A 9597-nucleotide genomic window follows, 5' to 3' on the forward strand; every position below is an offset into this window, starting at 1 on the left:
TTCTGTTGTTTATAGTGATCATAAACACCCTAAATACCAAGGAAAAGTATTTAATCATGCAAATTGCCTCAGTCATATTTTTGTCTTTGACAGTTGCCCCAGTCATAATTTTTTTCTGACTATGGTCCTGTTAAGGGCTCCAGTCAGCCTCACCTTTGTGTTTGTTTACATGCAAGAGTTTATTTTATATGGTGTATTTATTTGGCTGTTGTATTTTATTGGGAGCATGTCGAAACGAAGGAAATCACTGTAAAACTACTAAAGATATTTATTTTAACATACTTTCAGTAACACAAGTTACAGTAAAGCAATAAGACTTCACCATGCTTTACCATGCAATATCAATAAGGATCGTGCAGGGGTATTCTCGTGATGCGTGATTAGCTGATTTTATTTTCTGTGAATTTAAGAAATGATTGTTCGTGATCTCTGATCTGAAGGCTTTGGGTGACCCGTGAAGAACTTGAATTACTAAGTTAAACGTACCATATTCCTGATTTCACCACTCTACTATTCTTCGTGATTTTGAGACGAGAGTCCTTCGAATGGTTAGAGTAGTCTATTGAAAGTGATTTATTTTTTCCACTCATGAATCATGCCAGGGATCCCCCCACCCTGTAGGACCCTCATCAATAATTTTGATAGCATCTGACTGGTTAAACAATAGAGTGTTTCTGTCGAGGAACTATCAGCTTATAGTTGCTCTGCAGAAATTTGATGTTCTTTAAACAAATATTTGCCTGAGATGCGAAGCTTCGAGGGCAAGTATGCTAGTTTTAAGAACATCAAATTTCCAAGGGGCAACTATCAGACTGATAGTTCCAAGACATGAACACTCTATTGTCTTTATTGTTCACCACTAAATTTTTTTTCTGCACTCCAGTTCAAAAATCATATTGAATTATTTTCAACTTTTTTAGATGAAAACTGTGAAAGCTAAATGTAAAATTTAAAGAGGAAAATAAACAAAACCCACTTAATACAATTTCAATTGTTTATTTTTCTCATAAGCTTGCTTGTTTACAGAAAATTTTTCACGGACGAGTACTATCCATCCGGATATTTTCCTCGGATGGGCATTATGGGCTGATAGTGTCTCTCTGTGGATGAACACTATTGCACCATTTGATCGATTTAAACCAATTTAAGAATCAGAGAAAATTTAGTGGTGAACTATAGCATTTGATAGAGGCTGACTAGGGTTCTTTAAGGTTGTCCTTCATAACAAATAGTGTCCAAGAGCAAATAGCTGGGTATATTTTTGGAAGTAGCCTGTGATCAGGCATTTTTTTTTTCTCTGCCAAAGGAGGGAAGGAGGAAAGAGGAATGCCTGATACAATGAAATAATCATGAATCGTCTACCTGAAGTGCAAATTCCAGACTTTTGACTGATTGGTTGTACAACAACTAGTCTTCAAGCCCCCTTCTGATTGGTAACGTGATTGCATATTTGACTACGGGTGCAATTTGGCAGCTGTGAAAATAATGTACTTGTTCTCAGTGAATTTTCAGCACGGGGACCATTATTTTCAGCTGCTAAAACTTAACGTATTTAAGATTTTATTCACAAATCCTTTATAGTCTACACATTTTTCAATACAGTATTGTATTTTCTTATGGGAATATCCAAAAGAACTTTTAGTTTTTGAGACCATAAGTACTGAGAATGATCCCATCTTAAAGCCAGCAGGCAACAGTTTCTGATGTTTGCCAAGAGAACAAATCACCTGACTCAAATCAAGGTCTGAATCTTGCACTGTTAAAGGCCTGGACACCATCAAGCTGACGGTTGGATGACACAGTCTTCTCACTAGCAGGTTAGTACATTTACCAGATTCATTAGTGGTTCATGATCAAACCTGACCGTATTTACCATTTTTTGTTTAACAACCATTCTTTAAACTCAAAGGCTCAGCAGCCTCAATCAGAAAATCTTTCCTATTCATAATTCTTACAATGTAATTATGCAGACACAGAACTAATGATGCTCTGCTGACTCAGCTGAGAGTAAAAAACGTACTCAGCAATGACTGCTGTGCATAGTGATTTGATAATGATCCCAATAACTGGTTTACGTCAGTGACTTCCAATATTGTACATAACGATACATGATTACCTAATAGGAATTAAATTCATCAGTATTACAATTTCTTCATCATAGACACCATTTTGGCATGTGGAAGCCCATTCTTTGAAAATGTCCCAGGCCTTTCACGACCCTTTGATCTCCTTTTCTCTGCTGCTCCCATTGTGTATGAGAAAGGTAAACACACTTAAACTCCTTGAAATGCATCCTTTTTTCAACTCAGAAATTTGAAACGGATGTCTTGCAATATTTTTGCAGCTACCCACCTTTAATGACAGCCCTGTAGTAGAAAAAGGTTCTCAGCAGTTTGTATGACAGGTAAATGCTAGTTGCATGACTGTTATATAAGCCTTATTTATCTTTCCAGCATACATTCTGCATTCAGTAGACAAGATTATTGGTGTATTACATAGACATAGTAATTTTTCTTGGACAATTCTGACCAAGGGGGAAAAGTGCAATGAAGTTTAACCTCATGTGAAGCACCAACCCATGGGACAAGGCCAAACCCCAACACTGGAAACTACATGCCCTACTCTTTGCGATAAGTGTTTGGGTTCTTTTTCGTCCCCTGCTAACCATGTAACACTGAAGATGCAGGAGACGGACCTATGATTAATAGTTCTTATCCAAGGAGACTTGCACATCTAACCATTTGTAGATGTAATGACAAAGGCTTCACATTCTCCTCAGTTATTTTAAGACCCTGAGTGTTGGTCTGGTCTGGGACTCAAACCCTCAACCTCCCGCACAACAGTCTGGCGCTCCACCAACTGAGCTAAACAGGCGGCAGTACAACCAGGCTGCAGTATAACCAGGCAGCAGTATTAAAGCAAATTGAGGAGGGGAACCTTTTGGGTAGTTGTTGCTATCTGCATGCTGTAAACAAAGTTTGCCCTGTCCTCTTGTTGTACTATTCATTTTAATACTGCAGCCTCGTGTTTCATATTTGCAGTTTTTCCAATGCTTACAAGGCTTGAATACTTTTAAAACCATTTTTACCTGTATTTCTCAATTTCCTACCAGATAGAAAATGGAGAGGCAACAATAAAGTCTATGTACTGTCACTTATATGGAAAAAGAATTCATTTTGAGGCATTTAGATTAGATTCCACTTGGTATAAGGTGAGTCATGATTTCTCTGTGTTTGGTTGGAGTGGTTGTTAATATATATTTATCACTTTTGCCATCTTTACTAGGAATAATAAAACACAATGAAGGCAAAAATGAAATGAACAGGGAAGTGGTTATTTCGATGTTCTTCAGCTATTCCAAGAATCTATTGTTACTTGTATGTGAGGAAATAACCTAGCCATGCGTGGGGTTCCATTGTTGATGAATGTTCCTACGTGGGAGGAGAGATCAGTTTCTTTCCACTTTATATATCAGTACTTCCTTAACCATTAGGCTTTTTGCTCTTTAGTACTTACCGTAAGAATTTGTTATTGTGGAAATTGAAGGGGCACAGTGGTCTAATGGTTGGTGTACTGGACTGCACATCAAGCAGTCTTTGGTTTGTTCTTGGGCAAGGCACTTGACTCTCACAGTGCCTCTCACCACCCAGGTGTACAATTGGTACCTGTACTTAGAGAATTCAATGCTGCCAAGGGCTTACTGTACCCTGCAACCGACTAGCATCCCAACTAGAGGTTGGAGGGAGAGAAATACTTTTATCACTTGTAATTATGTTTCCAAAACCCGCACAGGCTGAGGTGTTTTGGATCACTTGGTCTGACATAGATTCTACCTTACCTTCATTGTCAAACCTCTCCCCTTAAGATAGGGTTTTAATTTTTAAAAAGATCTAATAACTTACAGAGTGATTCCTTTATCTTAATAGATACAAAACAGAGAAGCAACAATGAGATTATGTGGTGATACTTAAGAGGAGCAAGAATTATGTTGAAACATTGGATTCCATGTTAACTGAGTCACAATTTCTTTGTGTTTGGTTTCATGTGCTGAGAATGACACTGTTCAATGCAGTTGGAAAATTTTAAACAAATAGAAATGGTACTGTTTCACTGTTCAGCTATTTGAAGAAATTGTTGTTATGTGGCCATACTACACCTTAGCCCTTCATAGGTAGAGTGTACAAAAAGTCCTTAAAACTGCAATGCCTGGGATACCGTTGTTGAGGAGTATTCTTTTGTGGGAAGAGGGACACAGTAATGGAATGTGAAGGCGGAGTAAAAAGGCTCCTTATCAATTGATGTTACAGAAACTGGGATAAGATGTGGTAGTTTGGATCACCAGGCCTGATGAAGACTTTACCTTACATTCATTGTCGAAGCCCTCTTTAGTATAATATGGTTGAAACTTAAAAAATTCTGATGACTTATTTTAAATTGTGCAGGTTGTAAAACTTATGAGATCAAGGAATTCCATAAAGGTTGAAACATTTGCTGTCTCTTACTACATGTGGATACAAAACAGAGAACCAAGGAAAAGAACTATGTGCTAAGACTTGAGAGGAGAAGGAATTAGTACATGTAGGTCAGTCACAATTTTACTTTTAATTTGTATCATGTACTATTAACAAAGCGGGTAGAAAATTAAAACGGATAGAGATGTTATTGTTCAGCTGTTTCAACAAGCCATTGTTATTTAGCCGTATACCCTAGACCTTCAGGGATAGGGAGTACAAAAGTCCCTCAAGACTGCGATGCCTGGGGTACTGTTGTTGAGGAACACTGTGGTCTAATGTTGATAGTACGCTGGACTGCACATCAAGCAGTGTGGTTTTGAGCCTTTGGTTAGGGTCTCTGCATTGCATTCTTGCACAGCACTTTACTCTCATACTACTTCTCTCCACCTACACTGTATTTAGGGGTACAAATGGGTACTAACCTTGTGACAGACTAAAATCTCATCCAGGTGGAATAGAAAGATATACTCCTCAACACCAGGGTTCCAGATAAGTTTTGAAGGCAGGGTGTCAATAAGGAATACCAGTGGGTCCGTTTCCACTGCTCTCACCAAATCAAATTTTTAATCTTTAGAAATTTTCTTTTGATTTGTCAGGTCATGTACATGTAGTTGACCTTGTTGTGTTTTTGACCTGAGACCCCTTATCGTATCTGGAACAGTGATGGCTTAACAGAGACCAGTATAAGCTGTGGTGGTTTAGATCACTTGTCCTGATGCAGACTTAACCTTACCTTCATTGTCAAAACTTGTCCCTGTAGAGTTGAAATGGAAAAAAATCTGATGAATTATTCTTAGTTGTGTAGTTTTTGAAATAAAGAGATGAAGGATGTCATGAAGGTTAAAACATTTCCTGATTCCTACTAGGTACGAAACAGAGAAGAAACAATAAAAGCTGTGCTGCGATGCAAGAAGAAAAAAAAAAGATCAAGTTGAGACACTGGATCCCTTATTAGGTGAGTCACAATTTTCTTTTAGAAGGAAGTGGTTTTAATCACTTAATGGTGCATGTACTAGGAATAATTTTGCACAAAACGAATAGAGATGTTATTGTTTCACTGTTTCACTGGATACCCTAGCCCTTCAGGGTAAGGTTATACAAACATTAGCTTAGATTATACAATGTCCGAGGATATGTTATTGATGAATATTCAAATTGTGAGACAAGGGGCCTAATTAGATCAATGACCAATTGCTTTCCGGTTCATGTATCAATGCTTCCTTAGCCGAGTGATCAGCTCAAAATTCGTCTTGACAGTCTCAAACATACATTGTAATCATGAAGAAACAGTAAAGAAGATTTAGAAAGTGATCTCAAAAGGGTATTGTCTAGATAACTCAAAACCAGTAAGGAGAATTTACTTTTTGACTAAGCACTCTGAATAAGGACTAAGCTATGAGAAGAAAGGTTTATGAATTGGAGAATATTGTCTTGATTTATCACCAAATTCTCAGAACAAACGCTGAAAGAAATATACAGCAATGAACACCGGACAGCCCGGAAATTTAGACGAGAAGTTCTTGTTGAAAAAGATCATGTACTTTCATTTCAGTAGTCCCAAAGTAAAATAATGTTCCTAAAGCCTTTTTTTGACATAGGTAGTTTATGAAAATACTGCTTAGATTCAATTTAGGCGGACAAACATAGGGGTCTTATCTATAGATTTTAAAGCTAGAACAACCTTGCAGAGCAATTTATTACAGTGCCACATGAGAGTACTGCATGTGTCGTGAAAGTGCACGTGAAATAACTTTCTTGATTACAAGCGTCCCTCTGGTATTTCAGACATCACTGGGAAATGTTCTTGAAATAGCTGTCTAAGTGGAAGTCGTTTTCAGTCGTACTTTCATAAAAGCAGTCTTGTCAAAATTATTATTTGCTGTACAGAATGTAGCTATCGGGTTGTCAGATCAAAGATGAACAAGGTAAAACCATAATTACTCAGATTACTGTAAAAGCTATTGTTTACTTAATTACATATTGTATTTGAACAACAGTTTGAATTTCAAAACACCTTCGTCTTGTTATTCGCTTGTGGTAATATTCAGTTTTTGTTTCTAAGCGTCCGGTGAGTGACATTACCTTTATTCTAATACTGTTAAAATGTAAAGCTACCCGACAGCTTTTTTTTTGTTTTGAAAATTTCACGAGTTATTTAAAGATTGACAATTATAATCCATCAAATATTTTCGCTCGCGCGCGATCGCTCTCGGAAAGCTGTTCGCTTCTCGGAACAGGTAATGTCCACGGACAAATATCCGAGCATATTTTCGCGCCAAATGGAGGCTTTTTGTTTAGCTACATGTATTAACCACGCATAAATTCATCCTCAGGAAGAAAATGCAAATATTTCCCGTTCTGTCGCGAACGTTTTTGCCGTGAAATTTTTAGTGTACTATTTTGCCGTTGAACTTTCGTCTGCAAACGTTGGAAATGAAGGGTAATTTAAGAGTGCTATGTTTGTTGTTCTTAATATCCTTATGTAAAGTCTGAGTACTTCTATGACGATGATATAACCAAACGACAAGCGCATTCCCGATGACAGAATTAACTTGTTAACTTAAGTCGAGTATACACTGTACGTATATTTTGTTCTTTGGGTTTCAGTTTAGCCATTGTTAATTGGACGTTTTAATTATCTTTCTTTCAGGCTGCTATCTCAAGTGTACACGCAGCGACAATAACATGAAGAAAGAAGCAAAGGAAAGCAAAGAACTTCGTTTAGAGGTTTCTTCAGTGGATCACGTTTTAAAAGTACGCTGTAAGGCAGATTTACAATACAAAGTTTATGTCAAGTGAGTTTCTTGCGAAAGATTGTTAGGGCGGAGCTCGTATTAGTAATTTTACAAGACAAAACTCAAGAGTCAAAAGGAGACATTGGTTTTACTGTCAAATTGTCTTGTATCTGCCAAATTGACTCTTACGCTGTATCTCAGTTGCTAGTTTTCGAGGAAGCCGTGAACTGTATCTCAAGTTTATAGCTTTAAAATTAAGGTGGAATGTCAGCATTACCTGGATTTGTTTTGCAACCCGAATTTTCAGCTAGGAAGTCTCGTTATTAAACTCGTTCAAATTACTTTTCAGTTGTCTAGCATGTATTTCACAAGTTACTGAAATCTTTCTAGTTTTCGAGGACGCATTGAATTGAGGAAAAGGTTCCGCTTTTAAAAGGGCCAAGAAAAAAAAAATCGAAAAGTGGAAAAATTGTTCTTAGAAAAAAAAGTCTGCAATTTTAAATGGTGTCTGGTTTTGAGTCACCCATATACAGAGTCTTTTGGCGGAAAAAAATCTAGCACTATGTTGGATTTTTCCCATCAAAAGTCATAGTATATGCTTGATTTCTGGCTAGACTCTGTTCAAAAGCGCAGAATTTTTTTTCTTTTTGGCAACCCTACATAGTCAAAAAATAGTAAAAGAGATAGCCTACATTTTGGCTAGTTACCAGGCCCTTTTAAAAGCGCATTTTTTTTTTATTTTGTTACTTATTCGAATTGTTTGTAAGCAATTTCAATTATTAAAGGGCCAATAAAAGTAATATTGAAGACAAGTGTGTAGTTGACTCTGTATTTTTATTGTCTTTGATATTGTTTAACAATGCTAAAGTAATGTACACAGTAACAACCACCACTACACTTGCTGTTTTCATTTAATTTATTTTATTGTTTCGCAATAAGTAATTAATAAATTGAAAATCAGTTAAATAAAGTTAAAATGTGTGAAGAAAAAAGTTCGCGTTTAAAAACTAAGACTTTTGGCGGGAAAATTTGAAAAAATTTACACAGCGTTTCCCCTTACAACTTTTTTTGAGAAAAATTTAACGAGGTTACCCTTCAGAAGTTTATGATCGCCAAAATTTCTCAAAAGTAACAGTTGACAGAAAATCCCGTCAAAAACTACTGCACCACCTCGCATTGAAAAATTGATTTTGATATTTCAAGATGATTTCAGTTTCTGTCTCGAAATAATTTTTTTTCCAACGCTCTTCTAATTTAATTTTCAGCGAAATTCGCCATGGGTTTTGTGCGAGGTGATACAAGAGTTCTCCGAGAAATGAAAAATATGAAATGGCAAATGGATTTAACAGGCGACATAAAAAAGATTCCAAAATGGATTTTAAAATCTCGCAAAGTGACCGTGAAATAGTGTGTTTCAACTAACCGAGTTCAATTCTATGTCCAATCGAGTTTATTGCAATTGTTTGTAGCTTGCCATTTCATATCTTCCTCTGTCAAACCATAATGGACTATAGATGGTACACTTCAGATCAGTTGCACAGGAGCAAGAATACTCCAATCAGTCAAAATCCAATCATTGTCCCCCCCAAAATTGCCCACTTTCGATGGTCTATAATCCAGGAGTTACCAGTTTCGAAATAAGATAATTTTCTCTTCTGTTGCGACCGTTCGCTCCGTTCTCTTTTCCCATGCAACAACCAAAGTGTAAACACCACAAAATAATCAATATCTGGTAAAAAAGATGTCTAGTCCTAAAATAACGTAGATTTCTACGGCCGGTTCAGTATATTTTAAGTCAGAACAATTTCGAAATAATCCACCGTGAAAATTGAAATCTCTTGTTGGAAAGTTTTCGAAAATGTTTTTTCTGTTTTGAACAAAGCTTATCCGAGACAAATGCTTATGTACTTTTTTTCAATGTCCAGAATTTTAAACGTTAGAAATGACAGAAAAACAAACATGTTTTGCAAGGGCGCCATGAGAGCTTTGTATGACAAGGCAACGTTTTTAATACCAATTCATATGCAAATATAATCCTTGTCAACAAATTTGTTGCTGGTCTTTCTAGCTTAGGTTATGATTATTACAAAATTGTTGGCAGCCTTTTAAATATTGAAAAAAAAAAAAAAAAAAAAAGCGCAATCAGTGCAATAGCGAATTTTAAATGTTTATTGTGTAGCCGTTGCGGGCGAAAGGTCTTTTTGGAGGTCATTGCTAGACAATTGTTGAAAAACAAAAGATGGCAGATTCTAATTTGATTTGCAAATGTTACAGCATTTACAGAAACAGGTTTTATATTTTCAATTGTTCTCCGCGATCCTGAACTCGTCCGCACTTTAAAGCTGAAA

General features: G+C 36.5%; 1 long non-coding RNA gene across 5 annotated transcripts in view; it reads left to right on the top strand.

Annotated features, from left to right (window-relative positions):
* LOC110041061 (uncharacterized) overlaps window positions 1-8061 on the top strand; it is an 8321-nt gene extending 260 nt beyond the window's left edge. Inside the window, exons 2-8 of one of the 5 annotated variants that reach the window (XR_016208836.1) lie at window positions 1684-1817; window positions 2345-2404; window positions 3113-3211; window positions 3927-4099; window positions 4443-4582; window positions 5381-5469; window positions 7165-8061. This is a non-coding gene — a long non-coding RNA (uncharacterized LOC110041061). Of the gene's footprint in view, window positions 1-1683; window positions 1818-2344; window positions 2405-3112; window positions 3212-3926; window positions 4583-5380; window positions 5470-7164 lie in introns of all 5 variants that reach the window. The other 4 variants (XR_016208837.1, XR_016208835.1, XR_016208839.1 and 1 more) reach the window with 4 other exon arrangements.
* The last annotated feature ends 1536 nt before the right edge of the window (window positions 8062-9597 follow it).

Source organism: Orbicella faveolata, unplaced genomic scaffold (assembly GCF_042242905.1).
Source record: "Orbicella faveolata isolate gen_17 unplaced genomic scaffold, um_ofav_v1 contig_25, whole genome shotgun sequence".
In the NCBI taxonomy this organism is placed as follows: domain Eukaryota; kingdom Metazoa; phylum Cnidaria; class Anthozoa; order Scleractinia; family Merulinidae; genus Orbicella; species Orbicella faveolata.